Source organism: Lepidochelys kempii, chromosome 11, assembly GCF_965140265.1.
Source record: "Lepidochelys kempii isolate rLepKem1 chromosome 11, rLepKem1.hap2, whole genome shotgun sequence".
Taxonomy (NCBI): domain Eukaryota; kingdom Metazoa; phylum Chordata; order Testudines; family Cheloniidae; genus Lepidochelys; species Lepidochelys kempii.
Genome location: NC_133266.1, coordinates 44,011,086 through 44,031,307, shown reverse-complemented (window position 1 = coordinate 44,031,307; position 20,222 = coordinate 44,011,086). Strand labels below are relative to the sequence as shown.

At 43.3% G+C, this 20,222-nt stretch overlaps 1 protein-coding gene across 4 annotated transcripts in view; it reads right to left on the bottom strand.

Annotated features, from left to right (window-relative positions):
* AGPS (alkylglycerone phosphate synthase) overlaps nucleotides 1-20,222 on the bottom strand; it is a 180,230-nt gene that overhangs the window by 152,499 nt on the left and 7,509 nt on the right. The window lies entirely within an intron of this gene.

Sequence of the window (20,222 nt, the reverse complement as noted above, 5' to 3'; positions counted from 1 at the left end):
TTAGGGAATGAAATCAATAAAGTTATTTGCCTCACAATTCTGTTTCCCTGATGATATCCACACTCCTTGGTTTAGTGCCTCTCACATTAGTCATTGGAAAATACCATTAGCTCTTAAGAACCTGTAGGTAGTATATGCTCTAAACTCGAGTTCTTCCACTGCAGGAAGTTACTTTTTGACTGCAGGCAGTGAAGAAGCTCTCCAACCGTTCTAATCACCACAACTTTAGCTCCAACTGTAGTGACCCATGAGGGGCTAGACTTGCTTTTTCTGTTGAGTCCCAACTTCCACTCAGTCCTATTTTGTATACTGAGTGCAAAGAGACTCCAAGCCCTGTGGGATAGTGCAACACTTTTCATATGGGTCAGCAGTAGCGAAGCCCAGTGGTCTTCTAGGTACATGGAATGCTGACTTTTGAAGAGTCCCCTCCAAATGAGGCATCTACCCAGGTAAGGCTCATGAGACATCACCCCTTCCTCTGCAAATGATCCAGGTATTTTTCTCAAGGATCAATGCCTTTTCTAGCACCAAGTTCAGCTCCAGCACCGCACTCTTCAGGAGACAGTGGAGTACAGAGGACATTTTCCTGCAGATGCCTATGCATTGAGGAGCCCCCACCCCCACCCCCGATATGCTCTAATACCAAGGAAGACCAGAAGCTCCACAATGCTGAGGAGATGCCAAGCACCCTCATTTAGCATAGCACTCAAGGGGAGTGGGCAGCAGGCTCTGGTGCTCTCTACTGGTGCAAATGTCTCATGTGGTAGCATGAGTTGAGGCTGCACCCCACAGTTTGGGACTAATCTGTTCATCTGTCTCAACGTTAGTGAGGAAATGGTGAGAACCTCCATAGACAGTATCTTTAAAGATATATAGTTTAAGTCCCACTCAACAAGCTGTGATCCTGTGAGATCTTACAAGCTAAACAAGGCTGGATAGCAACTTGGAAAAAATCTGAGAAGTCACAGACCAGTTTTGTGATATGAAACCATATGAACACATCACCTGCTAAGAACTGTAGTGCTGTATTTGTGAGCCTGGCTTCCAAAAGCAGCAAAGCACAGCTCTTCCTTTACCAAGCAGATGGCTGACTGTTCCTGGTAACAGAAAATAAAACCGAAGCAGAGACTTCTTGGCTAACAGCTTATAGTTCTGCACCTGGGCATGCTGAGAGGAAAGACAGCTTTGTTTCAAAAACCTCTACTAATTTAAAATTCAAAGCCTAGGTTTTTTTTGTACTCAGGGAAGGATCTCCCTCCCTTAGGGACAACTCTCTTTAAGTAGTAAATACAAACAAGGCCACTGGTAACGGTAGTGTGTGTCCTACAGATGAGTCTTGCCTCCCTCCGAAGAAATGAGAGAGGATACTGGACTGTAACAAACAAACTTAAAATCTTGAACTCCGTAACATTAAAACGTCTCAGAATATTACATTCTATGAAAAAGGGGCAAGAATCATCAACTTTCTTGAAGTTACAGCTCTGAGTCCCCATCTCATTGTGTCAGGGTCAAGGTCCATGCAGCTGGGTGGGAATTTAGCAGGAGTCTCTAGTAGAGAGAGCCTCCTTGGGAATTTTGGGTTTATTTCTAGGTTTTCTGCAGCAGTTAGAACAAACTAGTAGGGTTTCTGGCCATTTTGCCTCCATGAAACTCAACAATCTCAAAGCACAAAACTAGAGATTTCACTGTCCACCACTCCCTGTTTTAGCTTCTTCTCAGAAATCTGCTTTTGGCTTCTAAGGGCTCTAAAAGGCCTAGCTATAGGGTGACCAAATAGCAAGTGTGAAAAAGCAGGATGGGGTGGGGGGGTAATAGTTTACATATAAGAAAAAGCACAGAATATCAGGAATGTCCCTTTAAAATCGAGACATCTAGTCATCCTACCTAGCTAGGTTCTCCTGCATTTGCTTCCCTCAACTCAGGAAGGGACTTCCAGATGGAAGTCTGAATATCTGGTCTGCAACTAGGAATTTACCCCTACAACCAATCCCTCTGGATCAGCTGGACCGCCCTTTATTTAAGGGGAATGCTGAGATAGGGCACGTCAATCAAACAGCTACAAAGGGATACAGTCAAAGTAGAAATCGCATTTGTCTAAATTTCTTTCCTACCTTAGTTACAAGTATCACCCTGAGATTACTATAGTTAAGGAGCTCAGAGAAAAAGTTTCCTGCTCTTTCAATGTCTTTATTTGGTGCACCGGACAGCACTTTTTGTGTAGTAATTTTACTGTTTCCACAATACAATCAGTCAGCTTTTCCTGTGTGGGCGGGCCTTTCATATGACAACATAGGAAAGAATGTTAAAAAAATGAAATGTGATTGCAAAACTACAAAAACTGACAGGAGAGCTTAAAGCCAGGTATAGTTACTGAAGGAGCATTTAAACATTTCTTTGAAACTGCCCAGATTTCAAGCTGACAGTGCCCCTTTAAACAAGCTTTTTGCATTATATAAACACTATTTGCAATGTGTTGTGCAAAGGGTGCTTGCAACACTTTTGCTCTCTACTAAACCAAAAGATAATGCCATATGTGCCTTACCTTCTGAAGACAAATATTTTGCTGTTCTGTATACAAGACCTCCTAGTGCACTTGGGGGAACAAACTTAAAATAAAACCAACTTCAATCCAATTCGCACATGAATCTGGAATTACAGTTCTATACAATAGTTCTTATTACCTGGACAAAGAATACTTTAGAATATCACTATTTATTGGTTAGACCATTCAGAAAAAGTTATATAAACTGTATGAACATAACATACACTATATATATTATGCATTTTGGTCATAAAGGGTGAAATTCAGGGGTGACAAACAATGGTCTAACTTACACACTCAGAAATTGATGTGAGCTAGGAAATACCAAGGGGATAGAATGTTGAGGTTGTGACAGATAAAGCAACTAGCCAGATTTGTATGTACGAGGAAGCGAGAGAGGGCCTGCTTCTGTCCTCAGCCTTCCGTTAGTTGCTTTCTACAACCCTCTCCTCCTACCTCAGCATTTATTACATGAACACATGCTTACACTGCCTCCTGCCCTTTCCCTATGGCTCCCTTATCTTCTACAAAGCTTCCTCCTCTACCTGTTTCCTTTCATAGATTCATAGAATATCAGGGTTGGAAGGGACCCCAGGAGGTCATCTAGTCCAACCCCCTGCTCCTTTGGATCCCTTCTCCCTCTCACATTTGGGCCTGTTCCAGGCATCAAAGGGGAGCATGGAAGAAGTCTGCTATTTTTAGACCACTTGATCATATCTATTCAAATCCCTCCCACAACACTTATATCACAGCTTTTCCATAATTCCCCTCTGTGACGGTTTATGCCCTTAGGGTCAGGGCAGCGTGGCCTAACCGCCAGAGTCTATCAAGTAGCCCTTAGGTGCGGGGCAGTGGGGCCTAGAGGCCAGAGTCTATGGGGGTGGGGCACCCACCAAGGGGTGTGGCAGCCCCGGTAAGGGGGTCCAGGCCCACCCAACTCCACCAGGCCCCTACCCTGGGCCCTAATGGTGGCATAGCAACTTGCCACTGACTCAGCGGGGGGTCCTACCAAAACACGCTGAGGTTTCCTGGGTGGGAGGTACCACTCCATCACCTTCCCTGAGTCACTTCCTACCAGTGTCTGTGTTGGGGTCTCCCATGAGATTTCGGATTCTCTGTGGTCAGCTGGGCCCGTCACCTCCTGTGGCTCCTCCAGTCGCCAGAGTTCAAACAGACCCGGGGAGGCTCTGATTCCTGGTGTAGTCAGGTGCTGTGGCTGGCCCTTTATACTGGCTTCCCTTTATACTGCTAGAGCATTTGGAGCATGCCCAGTCCCGCCGGGAAGGTGGGACTTCCACTGTCAATAATATGGGCTTAACCCTGTCTGGGCTAGTGCGATGTAAGCAGACTCCATCACACCCCCAAAGAAAGAAACTGAAATTAATAAAAAGTTAAGTATTTATAAAGTGGGACTTACAAGAAATATGCAAAACAAAACAGCTTCTATTGATCTGTTCACCATGCAGATCAATACATTCATACATTCCCACAGGAAGAGCAATCCATCCCAGTCCTTACTGCTCTCGCCACGCAGATGTGCTATTGTTTTTGTTGTGTTTTCAATCCAGTTTAGATTGTAAAAACCACAGAAGCCCTCTTCTTTCTTTAGCGCAGAGTCTCTCTTCTTTCATTCCTGTGCTAGAACTATGTTCTAGCTACAGTTGCCCCCAAGGGAGCCATCTGCTAGCCAAGAATAACCAGACTGCAGTGCACTACAATTAGGTCTCATAGACTTTAAGGTCAGAAGGGACTATTATGATCATGTAGTCTGACCTCCTGCACAACGCAGGCCATAGAATCTCACCTACCCACTCCTGACCTATGTCTGAGCTACTGAAGTCCTCAACTCAAGGTTTAAAGACTTCAAGGTGCAGAGAATCCTGCAGCAAGTGACCCATGCCCCACGCTGCAGAGGAAGGCAAAAAACTCCCAGGGCCTCTGCCAATCTCCCCTGGAAGAAAATTCCTTCCCGACTCCAAATATGGCAATCAGCTAAACCCTGAGCATGTGGGCAAGACTTACCAGCAAGATGACATCACACTGGGAGGGACTGCAAGCCCTTTGAAGGACAGGATTAGAATTCAAAATGATCTTGACAAATTGAAGAATTAGTCTGAAATCAGTAAGATGAAACTCAGCAAAGACAAGTGCAAAGTACTGCATTTAGGAAGGAAAAAAAATACAAAATGGAGAATACTACTGCCCAGCCAGTTACTACAGAAAAGGATCTGGGGGTTATAGAGTAGCACAAACTGAATGAGTCAACATTGTGATGCTGTTGCATACATGACAAATGTCATTCAGGGATGTATTAACTGGAGTATTGTATGTAAGTCACAGGAGATAAATGTTCTGCTGTACTTGGCACTGGTGAGGCATCAGCTGGATTATTGTGTCCAATGTATATGAAAGTGTATTCTCTTTATCATTAAAGTGTTAAATAATTGCACTCAAAAACGAAATAATGAAAATCTTTATTAAAGTCCACTTAGTCCACTTAAAGTCCACTCAGTCCTACACTTCTTGTTCAGCCAATTGCTAATACAAACAAGTTTGTTTACATTTATGGGAGATAATGCTGCCCACTTATTATTTGCAATGTCACCTGAAAGTGAGAACAGGCGTTCGCATGGCACTTTTGTAGCTGGCATTGCAAGGTATTTATGTGCCAGATATGCTAAACATTTGTATGCCCTTCATGCTTCGGCCACCATTCCAGAGGACATGCTTCCATGCTGATGATGCTCATTAAAAAAATAATGCATTAATTAAATTTGTGACTGAACTCCTTGGGGGAGAGTTGTATGTCTCCTGCTCTGTTTTACCTGCATTCTGACATATATTTCATGTTATAGCAGTCTTGGATGATGAAACAGCACATGTTGTTCATTTTAAGAACACTTTCACTGCAGATTTGACAACATGCAAAGAAGTTACCAATGTGAAATTTCTAAAGATACAGCACTCAACCCAAGGTTTAGGAATCTGAAGCGCCTTCCAAAATTTGAGAGGGATGAGGTGTGGAGCATGCTTTCAGAAGTCTTAAAAGAGCAACACTCTGATGTGGAAACTACAGAACCTGAACCACCAAAAAAGAAAATCAGCTGTCTGCTGGTGGCATCTGACTCAAATGATGAAAATGAACATGCATCAGTTCGTACTGCTTTGGATCATTATTGAGCAAAACCTGTCATCAGCATGGACACATGTCCTCTGGACTGGGGGTTGAAGCATGAAGGGACATATGAATCTTTATTGCATCTGGCATGTAAATATCTTGCGAAGCTGGATACAACAGTGCCATGCGAATGCCTGTTCTGACTTTCAGGTGATACTGTAAACAAGAAGCAGGCATTATCTCCTACAAATGTGAACACACTTGTTTCTCTGAGTGATTGGCTGAACAAGAAATAGGACTGAGTGAACTTGTATGCGCTACAGTTTTACATTGTTTTGTTTTCGAATGAAGGTATTTTTGTACATAATTCTGCATTTGTAAGTTCAACTTTCATGATTAAGAGATTGCACTACAGTACTTCTAATGGGGCAATTGAAAAATACAATTTCGTTTGTTTTTTACAGTGCAAATATTTGTAATAAAAATAAATATAAAGTGAGCACTGTACACTTTGTATTCTGTGTTGTAACTGAAATCAATATATTTGAAAATGTAGAAAACATCCAAAAATATTTAAATAAAAGGTATTCTATTATTAACAGCACAATTAATCGCACAATTAATATTTTTAATCACACGATTAATCGTGATTAATTTTTTTAATCACTTGACAACCCTAGTAATTGACAAATCTATGTTGGCTGTTACTTATCACCTTATTATCCTCTACATTTGAACAAACTGATTATTTAATAATTTGTTCCAGTAACTTTCTGATGATGTTCAGCTGATTGGTCTATAATTCCCAAGGTCCTCCTTTTTTCCCCTTGTTGAAAATAGGTACTATTTCTTCTCCAGTCCTATGGGACTTTATCCATTCTCTATCAGTTCTTGCAGATAATCACTAATGGTTCAGAGATTGCTTTGGTTTTATACATGTATTATGGTGAAGTCAGATATCTACCTACTCCTCTTATTCATACACAGCAGAAAGTATTTATTCAGTCATATTTTTATCTGAACAAGCAACAATTATATTGGAAATAAACCAAGAAATTCTTGTCATCAGCGGAAATCAGTGTAGTTTGCCAATATATTAATACTGCATGAACAAGTATTAGGTAAAGCTTTAACTCAAACCTTTACGACACATAACAGCACTCTAGAGAGACAAGCAGCCCCTTATGGGACTCATCAACAGCAGTAATAAGAGGGCATCCATCCCTTTATAAAACAGCTTAACTTGGCCCACTCACAAGAATTTCAGAATAAATTGGCTGCTGAAGAAAAGAACATAAAGGAAGTTGGCAACCTAAAATATTTAAAGAGCTCAGGACCCTCAGAGGACCAATGCAGGCTGCTGGAATGGAACTGACTGAGCAGTATCTAAAATTGAACAGGTGCCTGTCGGCCTTGATATGAGAAATTGGACATGGATGAGGCCTCATTTCTTGGGAGCCACAATTAGGGAGGTAAATGGAGCAGCATGCTGGAAACAGAATGCCTGTACTAGCTAAGATAAGGGTTCCCTTTACAAAGATAAGAGTTGTCCTTTACAATGGACAAGATAACAATGGATAAAATAAGCCTGGAATGTAAGACAAGGTAATGAGTAAGTCATGCATGGATAGTGCATGGACAGAGCATGTTCTACACAGATGGGTTCTTATAAAGTGACCAAGCCAATCCCAGTACTTGTGATGCAATGTATAGGAAATGCAATGTAATGTGTAAATGTATATAAATGAAGAGGTTTGCTGTGTAACTTTGGATGTGTGGTATGTCCTGGACCCACTCCCTACACTTGAGCCTCATCAACTCAAGTATAGTTTGACTCTATGCCAATAAAGAAACCTCAGTGACAAGTTTGGAGTTGAGCTGAGTTTTTGGGAACCAAATGGAAAAAGTCTCAGAGGTTACTGAGTGGATAAGGTCTCAGAAGCCACCGCAACAGCCTTTTTATGAAAAAATAAAGTGGACAACTATTTGGCATAGCAACTTAGAGGGGGGAAAAAAATCCTTCAAGAACCATCAAACCTGAGGATGGATCCCTGACTCAGGAGCAAATCACTTGAACTGAGATTAGGGAATCAGACCTTTCTATGTATTTCTTCAGAGAACACATAGTTGAAGTCTTTTTAGGTACGTGTATCCTATGGCTTTAATTGTGAGAGCAACCCCTTTTTAAAACTACTCCCAATGCCCCTTTTCTGAGCCAAGTTCAGTGCAGGCAGAACTAGACAACTGTCATTGACTGCAGTGGGAATTGTGCTTGCTCACAGTGGGTTGAATTTTATCCTGGATGTCTTACTGAACTAAATCTTACAATATGGTTGTACAAACACAGCCTTATTTGAATGATATTATTATATATCATAGTAAGCCCTCAGAAAAGTAAGAGTACGACAGAGTACAGAAGCACCCTGGCTAATGACTAGCCATTGAGGATTTTTAATGCTGAAACAATTCCAATCAGCTCTGCTTTTTCCCTAGGTAGTGCTTAGGCAATCCACTCAGTACCTTCCATCTAAACCCATGCTAGTAGCAGACCAATCAATACTGATTTGGTGTTATGCCAACAATGCTTATTCTAACACTGTCTCAAAAGCTCCAAATTCAATGCAAGGGGTTCACCATTTCTGAATATAGCTCATACTGTACATAGGTGTTTTAAATCATATTATTATATTTTATAACAGTCCCATCAGCGAGGTGAAATAAAATTATTTGTTCTTTTCTCCAGAAGGATTAATGATATGCTTCCTTTTCTACTGCACTGGAAAACTTAGAATTTCTAAGATCATATGTAAGCATTTCACAGAGCCCTGGAGAGGGCTTTTAGATGGTAGGTGAAAGCATACATGTTGGTCCCTGAACCTTCCTTTCTTGCAGTCGTTAGCCTTGTGTCAAAATACAGTCCTTGTTCCCAATCCCTGAAACATTGTCACTCAGATGAAAAATTGTGGGTTTTTCTGTGACATCACTTTTCTACCATTACTTTGATTGCTGCTTGTTACTAGCCTTATGTTCCAGTGCATAAATCACTGGTTCTGCTCCAGGTTTTCTCTTTTTGAATTTGCACAGTGATTGTATTTGGAATTGATTCAAACCAATTAACTCAAATATTTTTTGCTAGTGCCTGATATTTAAGCTGAGCTGGGTGTGTGGGTCTGGATTCAGGGCTAAAACAAAATGCCTTATTTATCAGTTTGTCATTTGTTATATTTGTCATAGTAGATTACAGAAAGTGCTATATGTACAGAATTATGCATGTGCTACTCAGCTGTCTAATATGGAGGATAGATTGGACATGTTGTGGTTCTATGCAATAATTTATATTCAATACAAACCAGAGATGTACCCAAGCCAAAACCCTAGATCTAAACCATCTTGAAATCTGGATCTGAATTAGAACTTCACAGCTGGTCACTAATGAGTTGAACCAAAGTTCCAGATCTGAGCATTCTCAAGCTCTGGGGAAATTTAGATCAGGATTTGAATCTCAAACTGGGGACCTTACATATTGAATAATACCTCTTTGCCTCAGTTTCCCCACCTAGAAAATACATACTTTAATCACAGATGTGTTGTGAGGTTCATTAATTCAAGGCTTCCTAAACATTTTCATAAAGTGGACTGTCTGTTAGTAGTGAGGCTATTCTCATGAGCCACCTTCTCTTATGGCCTTTCAATCAAACTTAGATTTGGAATTGTACATTAACCGCTGAAATTTGTATGAATTCTGTTAATGTGAATAAATATTAGAGTGGAGTGACTTTCACCATTTGGAAAAAAAATTATCCCTTCTTACTACTCCTATGTGTTTTTCTCCTCCTGTCTGTCCATGCTTTCATTCCTTTCCTCTTCCCCTTCCACTCAAAATCAGATGACCTCTCAAAGTCAATGGTCAGCCCAAATGTACAATCAAGCTCCCTCCTTAGGCAAAATCAGTCCTTCTTACTGCCCAATTCAAAATCAGTTCAAACCCACCCATCCACCTCAGCACATTTATAACTGATATCTCCACAATCAAAATCAATTCCTGTCCCCAATCAAATTTTTTCACAAATCAGCTTCACAAATGGATTTCATCAGTCTCCACAATCAAAAGCAATTGCCCGCCCATTCAGCTAAACTCTTCTCCCACCATATATTAAATTCCACCTACACTTGGCAAATTCAGGAAGTAACTGGTACTAGAACAAAAACTGAACTTTATGGATGTTAGCTTTTTCATCCTAAAGTTGTTTTTTTTTAATCTTTCCTTTATTTTTTCCTGGATGAGGCCTTATAGTGTAAGGACTGGATCCGTTCTGTTCGTTTGTGGGGACTACCAGTCTGACAGAGATTGGTCTATAGCAGCTGGAAAGGATCTGCAACCTTCTACCACCTTCTGGAGCAGGGAGACCTATATAAGGTCAGCCTGGGTTGCTCAGGTCAGAGAGTGACTGGTGGGAACAGAAGATGCTGGGGGCAGCTGTTACAGCTGATAGTCCCCACAAAAAAATGTGAAGTGGGATGTTGCGAGACTCCTAAAAGTTGATCTTTTTAATAAAAAGGGGACATCTGAGAAATTAAAAGGCAACAAATTTAAAACTAATAAAAAGCAATACACAATCTGTGAAACTCACTGCCACAAGGTATCATTGAGCTCAAGTGCTTAATAAGATTTTTAAAAAGTTGTGCATTTATACGAATAATGAATGAGAAGATCCCCAATTAGTTTAGTCCACATAAAATTTCATAACGGATACAAACCTTCACAATTCAGGGCATAAATCAACCACCAATCTGAAATTAGGAAGTAACTTCCTCTACAGGCATGTTATTACATAATTGTTCATTATGGGTTTTTTGACAATTTCCTCTGAAGTATCTGGTAACGGCTATTGTCAGATCACTGGTCGATCTGGTATCGCAGTTCATATTAGTAATATGATTTATTAATTGTTTTTTTGTGATTTAAGTTTACTCATATTTATTTATTGGACCCTATTCTCTATTATTGCAACTCTTTCCCCTTTCATCATGATGACCTTAGTGAAGTTTACTCTTTTCTAATCATAAACCCTCCTGAACTTTAAACAACTTTTTATTTTCCAGGAAACTAAGGTTATGCCTACACTACGAAATTAGGTCGATCTTATAGAAGTCAATTTTTAGAAATCGATTTTATACAGTTGATTGTGTATGTCCACACTAAGCGCATTAAGTCGGTGGAGTTCGTTCACAGTACCGTGGCTCGCGTCGACTTTCGGAGCGTTGCACTGTGGGTAGCTATCCCACAGTTCCCGCAGTCTCCGCTGCCCATTGGAATTCTGGGTTGAGCTTCCAATGCCTGATGGGGCAAAAACATTGTCACGGGTGGTTTTGGGTACATGTTGTCAGTCGTCCCTCCCTCTATGAAAGCAACGGCAGACAATTGTTTCGCACCTTTTTTCCATGCAGACACCATACTGCTGTCAGCAGACGGCGCAGTAGGACTGCTAACCATCGTCGTCATCCACCGCTTCCGCTGCGACTCTTCTCTCCTGCTCTCCTGGTGCCATGAATCCACCTCTCAGGTCCTCTCATCGTTCTGTAGAAACATCTATTCTTGTGGCATCTGTCGTCATCCTCCGCTTCCGCTGCAACTCTGCTCTCCTGCAGACGCCATACCACAGCAAGTATGGAGCCCGCTCAGCTCACTACTACTGTTGTGAGCATTGCAAACACCTCACGCATTATCTTGCAGTATGTGCAGAACCTGCAAAAGTAGGTGAGGAGGTGACAATAGCGTGATCACAATAGTGATGAGGACATGGACACAGATTTCTCTCAAAGCCCGGGCCATCATGGTGGTAATGGGGCAGGTTCATGCCATGGAACGCCAATTCTGGGCCCAGAAAACAAGCATAGACTGGTGGGATCGCATAGTGTTGCAGGTCTGGGATGATTCCCAGTGGCTGCAAAACTTTCACATGCGTAAGGGCACTTTCATGCAGCTTTGTGACTTGCTTTCCCCTGCCCTGAAGCACAAGAATACCAAGATGAGAGCAGCCCTCATAGTTGAGAAGCGAGTGGCGATAGCCCTCTGGAAGTTTGCAACACCAGACAGCTACCGGTCAGTTGGGAATCAATTTGGAGTGGGTAAATCTACTGTGGGGGCTGCTGTGATCCAAGTACCCAAGGCAATCACTGAGCTGCTGCTATCAAGGGCAGCGACTCTTGGAAATGTGCAGGTCATAGTGGATGGCTTTGCTGCAACGGGGTTCCCTAACTGTGGTGGGGCGATAGATGGAACGCATATCCCTATCTTGGGACCGGACCACCTTGGCAGCCAGTACGTAAACCACAAGGCGTACTTTTCAGTGGTGCTGAAAGCAATGGTGGGTCACAAGGGATGTTTCACCAACATCAACGTGGGATGGCCAGGAAAGGTGCATGACACTCATATCTTCAGGAACTCTGGTCTGTTTGAACAGCTGCAGGAAGGAACTTACTTCCCAGACCAGAAAATTACCGTTGGGGATGTTGAAATGCCTTTAGTTATCCTTGGGGACCCAGCCTATCCCTTAATGCCATGGCTCATGAAGCCATACACAGGCACCCTAGACAGTAGTAAGAAGCAGTTCAACTATAGGCTGAGCAAGTGCATTTGGACATTTAAAAGCTCGCTGGCACAGTTTACTGACTAGGTTAGACCTCAGCGAAACCAATATTCCCATTGTTATTCCTGGTTGCTGTGTGCTCCACAATATCTGTGAGAGTAAGGGGGAGACATTTATGCCGGGGTGGGAGGTTGAGGCAAATAGCCTGGTGGCCGATTATGCACAGCCAGACACCAGGGTGATTAGAAGAGCACAGCTGGGTGCCCTGCGCATCAGAGAAGCTTTGAAAACCAGTTTCATGACTGGCCAGGCTATGGTGTGACAGTTCTGTTTGTTTCTCCTTGATGAAAACCTGCCTCCTTGGTTGACTCTACTTCCCTGTGAGCCAACCGACCTCCCCCCTTCGATCAACACTTTCAGAGGCAATAAAGTCATTATTGTTTCAAAATCATGCATTCTTTATTAATTCATCACACAAATAGGGGGAAAACTCACAAGGTAGCCCAGGAGGCGTGGGTGAGGAGGGAAGCACCGGGTGAGGTGGTGGATGAGGGGAGGAGGGAAGGTCAAGGCGACACTACAGTTCAAAACTTATTGAATGCCAGCCTTCTGTTGCTTGGGCAGTCCTCTGGGGTGGAGTGGCTGGGTGCCCGTAGCCTCCGCCCCACCCCCACCCCCGGTGTTCTTGGGCATCTGGATGAGGAGGTTATGGAACCTGGGGAGGAGGACAGGCGGGTTATACAGGAGCTGCAGCAACCGTGTGTGCTCCTGCTGCCTTTCCTGAAGCTCCACCAGATGCCTGAGCATGTCAGTTTGCTCCCCCATTAGACTCAGCATTGCATCCTGCCTCTTTTCATCGTGCTCCTCCCTCCTCTCATCACATTCATTTAAGGCTTTCCTGGTATCTGCCATTGTTTGCCTCCACGCATTCTGCGGAGCTCTTTCAGTGCGGAAGGACTGCATGAGCTCTGAGAACATTTAATCACGAGTGCATTTTTTTCGCCTTCTACTCTGTGCTAGCCTCTGGGACGGAGACGATAGGGGGAGCATAGAAACATTTGCAGCTGTGGGAGGAAAAAAAGGGAGAGTAGTATTTAAAAAGATACATTTTAGAGAACAAAGGGAAGACTATTTCACACTGAATCAAGTGATTCACATTACATAGCACATGTGCTTTTGGTACAAGGTCATATTTTACCTCTTTATATTGAGTGCCTGCCAGTTTGGTGTGAGACATCACACACGCTCGGCTGGGCAACAGAATTCAGCTTGCAGGTAGCCATGGTAAGGCAAAGGGTTTTGGCTTCTTCAACCTTCATAACATGTGGGAACGGTTTCAAACAGCAGTGCCCTCCTTTCCCATACCAAGCAAAGCCCGTTGGGTTGGCCATTTAAAAGGAGCGGCTGTGGTTTTAGGGTGAATGTGCAGCACAACTCAACCGCACCGCCCCCATTCTCTGGGATGATTGCTTCACACACACACCACGTGGCTAGTATCACGGATCCCTGTCAGCCAAATGCAAACAGCTCAGCATGAACAGGCCTCCCCGCACAGCGTGGCTAACAGCGGGGATGATTTCTTTTCAGCCAAAGGCAAAGCCCAGCAGGAACGGGCACCTCTGAATGTCCCCTTAAACAAATTTACCATGTTTGAACCAGGTGACCATGAAGGATATCAATGAATTCCTGAGGCTAACACAAAGAGATAAAGAATGGATGTTGCTTGAATGCCACCAAAGTCCAGGCCCATTCGCTGCAATACTTTGTTCTGCAATGATTCCAGACTACTTGCTACTGGCTTGGCATGGTAAAAGTGTCCTACCATGGAGGACGGAATAAGGCTGATCTCCCCAGAAACCTTCTGAAAAGGCTTTTAGAGTACCTCCAGGAGAGCTTCATGGAGATGTCCCTGGAGGATTTCTGCTCCATCCGAAATACGTTAATAGACTTTTCCAGTAGCTATACTGGCCATAAACGCATCCCAAGTCTTCAGGGCAAATTAATCATTAAACATGCTTGCTTTTAAACCCTGTATTATATTTACAAAGGTACACTCACCAGAGGTGCCTTCTCCGGCTTCACGGTCCAGGAGCCCGCCTTGGGAGAGTTGGGATGATGATGATGGCTCCAGGGTGATGAAGAGTTCCTGGCTGCCAGGGATAAGGGATTCTCCGCTTGCCTGCTGTGCACTATCCTCAGCCTCCTCCTCCTCCTCTTCCTCCTCCACAAAATCCTCCTCCCTGTTGCGTGAGACTCCCCCTTTGCAGGTGTCCACTGACAGTGGTGCAGTAATGGTAGGGGGGATCCCTAAAATTGCATTCAGCTCATCATAGAAGCAGCATGTATGGGGCTCTGACCTGGAGCAACCATTTGCATCCTTTGTTTTTTGGTAGGCTTGCCTCAGCTCCTTAACTTTCATGTGGCACTGCTGTGTGTCCCTGTTGTAGCCTCTGTCCATCATGCCCTTGGAGATTTTGGTAAATATATTGGCATTTCATCTTTTGGAACGGAGTTCTGCCTGCACGGATTCTTCTCCCCATACAGCAATCAGATCCAATGTCTCCCGTTCGCTCCATGCTGGAGCTTGTTTGCGATTCTGGGACTGCATGGTCACCTGTGCTGATGAGCTCTGCATGGTCACCTGTGCTGATCAGCTCGCCACACTGGCCAAACAGGAAATGAAATTCAAAAGTTCCCGGGGCTTTTCCTGTCTACTTGGCCAGTGCATCTGAGTTGACAGTGCTGTCCAGAGCAGTCACAATGGAGCACTCTGGGATAGCTCCCGGAGGCCAATATCGGGGGAGGAATTGCGTCCACACTACCCCAAATTCGACCCAGCGAGGTCAATTTTAGCACTACTCCCCTCTCCGGGGAGGAGTACAGAAATCGATTTTAAGAGCCCTTTAAGTCGACAAAACAGGCTTGGTTGTGTGGATGGGTGAAGGGTTAAATCGACCTAACACTGCTAAATTCAACCTAAACTCGTAGTGTAGATCAGGCTAAGTTTGCGGAGTAAAAACTGCTATGTTAACTGAAGGAAACAGCTCAGATTTTCAACAGAGATTAGTGATTTTAAGTGTGCACATTAAACTACTTTGAGATACTTATTTGTTTAGTTGCAGGGCCCCCAAATGTGTCTGCTTTCAGCAACCAGCCTGCTACAGGATTGCTTGTTCAATTCACAATATGTTCACTAATGTCCAATTCAGTACAGTACAACATCAGGAAAACAATTACCACTTCACGTTCCCATGAGCCTGCTTTTGTCAGGCAATATATCTTCAACTTCCATCATTGACAGGCAGTTTGTAACCCAAGAAAATACATCATAAGTAGTCACTTTAGTAAACCAGGGCATATTTACTTAGTAAATGTAATATCAGTTTTCAAAAGAAAGCAAAAAGAACAATGCTGACCATTAGGGTCATAAGAAGTCTAACTTCTACACCTGGTAAAATAATACAGCTATCATTGAGAGATAATCACTCAACACTTTGATGATAGTGGAAGCATGAGCAATAAGCACTATGAATTTATGACGAATAAATCTTGTCACACAAACTTGATTGCTCTTTTTTGACAGATTTATAAACATGATGGATGAAGGGAAGGCTGTAGATGTAATATACTAGGGTTTTGGAAAGGATTCATACTATTTCTTATGAAAACTGGCTTTATAGGAATACTATGACTGCCCCCACTGCAGGGTGTTGCAGTGGTACACCAGTCCCCTAAATGTCTGGCAGTGTGCTCCGTGTCCCAGAGGCAAACGCTGTACGTGCATTAAGCACTAGGCTCTAGCCCGCCGTGGGTCAACATTAACATTGGTCAGAGTCTGGGGAAGTAACAGGATTATTTTACTGGAGTTGACAGAAATAAATGGGCCAATTACTGTAGACACGTTAATCAACCCAGTGGTAGCTAACCCAGTCCTTGGCGCAGCCCAGTAGTGGGGTATAGAAGTAACCAGTGGGTCCTGCAAACAACACATGGAATTGTGTCATGTATCCTACTTCCAAGTATCCTCCTTCTGCTACTAATAGTGCTCTGCCAGCAAACTATTTCGCTGCCTGCAAGCCAGCCTTCCTTACACTGTCAACTCCCAGACTGCTGCTTCTGTTTACACATGGCCTCGCTCTCTCTCTGGCCTTGTCTACACTATGGGGGGTAAGTCGACCTAAATTATGAAACTCCAGCTATGTAAATAACATAGCTGGAGTCAATGTAACTTAGGTCGACTTATTGCAGTATCTACGCGGCACTGGGTCAACGGGAGACACTCTTCCATCAACTAGACTCTTCACTAGATCCACTAAATCGACCGCCAGTGCATCGATCCCCATAAGTGTAGACATGCCCTCTCTCTCTCTGACTGGCCCCTCTGAGCTCAGGAGGCTGTTACTTCCTTTTCCTATACTCTCTACAGGCAGTATATTGAATGGAGTAACATAGTGCCATCTAATGGCTAGATCCCTAGTTCTGCCAGCATGGGGGAGAGATACCCAGTAATGAGCTAGCACTGCAGGTTCATTACAACGCCCTAATATACATTGAAAACTGTCTGAAAGACTGTAAACAAATGCACTGAGTTAGGAGAGGTATTTAATAGGGTACTGCAGGATTTGGTGGCAGGTCTGTTTGTTTGTTTGTTAACATCTTCATCAATAATCTGGAAGGGGGAGTAAATTGCATCAGGTCACTGACCTTTATAGATAACAGTAAATTGCAAAGAGCTGCAAATGATAGTGAGGACAGAGAAATTTTAAATGAGATTTAAAGAGTTTACTAAAATATACAGAAAATAACAAAATGAGAGTTAACATGGAATTATGCAAATTGATAAATCTAAAGACTAATAATCCAAAGCAGTTAGTTAATGCAAGGGAGTAACCTGGAAAGCAGTAATGCCAAAAGAGACCTAGGTGTGAAAGAGACAGCAGGCCAGACATGAGTTTGCAATATGATATGGCTGGGAAAAAAGGCCAGTGCAGTTTAGCTCTGTATATGGAAAGGTATCACAGCATGGAGTAGGAAGGTCAAACTCCTTCTCTTTGTGACCCTGGATTTAAGCATTCAACTGTGGTCACCATATTTTCAGAAGGACATTGACAAATGGAAGGAAATTCAAAGAGCCAAAAAAAAATAATCAGCAGGCTGGATGGATTGATTTATAAGGAAAATGTTAAAAAGTTAAATTCATATAACTACCCATTTTCATATAGACCTTTCCCCTTTCTTAGCCCAGGCTCTGAGAATAAGAGAGTGGGCACCCAAGGGACTTACATTCTGCTCACTGAAAAGGAAGACACCTTTGCTTATTCCTTGTGCCAAAACACAGTCTTTACTCATGCTTATGTTTGAGCAAAATATCCTTGCACTCCTTGCTGAGCAGCACTACACAGGAATTTGCAGGGTCCAAGCCAATAACTGTCTACAGATATTTCATGGGTGTGTAAACCAGGCATCAAGTGGAATTATTTAGGATGGGACTAGGGGATGTAAATTAGAAGTAAACAGTTAAATTAAAAGGAAAATTCAGATTGAATATCAAGAGAAATTTCCTGACAGTGAGATCCTTTATAGGCTGTGGAACAAGGGAAGCAGATAAAACCCCATCACTTTAGACACAGAAAACTAGACTAGACAAAACATTAGGGGAAAAGCACAGACATGGAGATGGCTGGGCCTGGATGACTTAACAGGGATTTTTTTTAATCTCTGACTGATTATTGATACCCCTGTACAGGATACAGAGGTATCAATAATCAGGGGTTGCAATACACTTTAAACATGCTGATCAATGCTTGGGTAGCAGAACAGTTAAAATACATTGGAGGGAGGTGTAATGACCGGGGCCTGGGCACTCAGAACAGAGGGTCAAAACCAAAGCCAGCATCAGGTTCCAAGCCGAAGGTCAGAGCCAGAAGGAGGGGGAGAAGAATCAGGTGCCAAGCCAGGGACAACATCAAGTACTAAGCCGGGGTCAGAGCCAGAGACAAAGTCAGGGGTAAGGTGAAGAAGCAGGGGCCTGGAAGAGGGAAGGACAGCAACGACTGGGAGTAGACAGGAGTATGGAATGAGAGGACAGGAACCAGGAGCAGGCAGGGAAGGAAGTCTCAGGAGTCTGGGAAGCAAGAAGGGTCCATGCTAGCAGTCAGCCAAAGATTCCTCTAGCTGCTCAGACAACTTCCTGTTGTTACTTCCTGGTTTACTTCCTGTAGTACTCCTTAGCCAATTGGGAGTCTGAATGGTTCCCCCAGTCGGGAGCTTTGGAGGCGGGGCCCTCTGAAAGCTAAATGTTACTCAGGTGAGCTGTTGGGTGGCAGTCATGGCCCAAGTGCTACCTGAGGACCTGTGGATCTGGGTTCAAGGCCTGTGAGCCCTCACAGGAGGAGGGATAGACATATGTTGTATTCCCACACCATGAAGACACCAGAAGGAAATTCTCATAAATGAAGAGCTGCTGGTCATGTTAGCAGCCATCCCCCCAGCGCCTCCACCCTCACCAGCAGCCCTGCTGATCAACTTCTCCCCCTCCTGCCCGCTGCAGATCAGCTGTTCCGCAGCATGCAGGACGCGCTGGAAGGGAGGAGGAGAAGCGGGGACGGGGAGAGGGCGTAGAAGAGATGTGGTGGGAATAGGTGGGGCAGGGGGCTTGGAGGAAGGGGTGGACTGTGGGCGGAGCTTGTCAAGCACCCCCCCCAGGTAGAGAGGAAGTTGGAGCCTATGGCAGCCATATCCTCTTCTTTCTCCCAATAGGTCAAATAAGAAACAGCATGGGTTTTCCTGCTTGTTGTGCAATCTTTTCATGATTTGGGGTGAATATGGGGTAGGGAAGTTTAGGAAGAAGCTAAGGAGGGGTGATGAATATATAGTAGATAATCTGACACACATGCACACATTTATTTAAGCACCTGTGACACCCTCGGATACTTGAATAGGAGAAGTGTTCCAGCACATGCTTTGTCTTGTGTCTGATATCAGCGAATGAAAGGCCACAATTACCTTGACAACAGGACCATACTGTTGCTGCTCCCCCCGCCCTCCCCACACACCATTTGTATGCTCTGTGCAAAGTCCAGGAATAATTGCAGTCTCTGGGCTAATGCAGAAACTAGTCTCTGTCTGAGTCCCTGGGAGCACTCATCACCCCCAAATGGAGTGGGAAGGGCAGACAGAGTTTGGGTCAGGACACCTATACTATAATTGGATTTAAATTCCTAAAGGACAGCAGTGCAACTCAATGCCATATTGAGCATGGAGTTGTGACTACTAGGCATGTGCTAGCCCCCAAACTATTGTATAATATTTTTCCTTACAGATATATAACTCCTTGAGTCATAAGGTGCACTAGTCTAGGAGACATGGCTAAATATTTTAAAGATGTTTCCTATATAGTCAGTAAATTGCAGATTGAGCACCACTGGGGAGGGGGAAGGAGAGGGTTGGTGCAAACAGCCAATAAGCACAGTGGAGAGAGAAAGTGCAGAGAGACTAACATTAATGTGGATTAAGGTATAGTGTAAGTTTAAATAAAGCACAATCGCTATTTCTGAATAACTCTCTATCTAGATACTCTTATTTGAAAATAAGAGTGCCTTGTTCCTGTTTAGCTTAATCCACTTTCAGAGTGGGTTAAACTAAACAGGAACAAGGCATGCTTATTCTGGAATAAGTGTCTAAACGCACAGAGTTATTCAGGATTAGAACTATTCCATGTTTAGACAATCAGGTCATAAATCCTCAAACATACTGATGCTGTCTAATATATGCCCTAGGTCACCTTAAGTAAAACAAGAATTAGGATTCCAGTCAGGTAAAGAGTGCAGATTAGATCATTTATTACCTGCAGATGCCAGGACATTAAAACACTCAAGCATTTCCTCAGAAAGCAGTGAATGAGGCAGTTCCTTAATACAATTACCTCTGTATAATTGGAAACTAAATCAATGATGACTGTATGATTGGAATA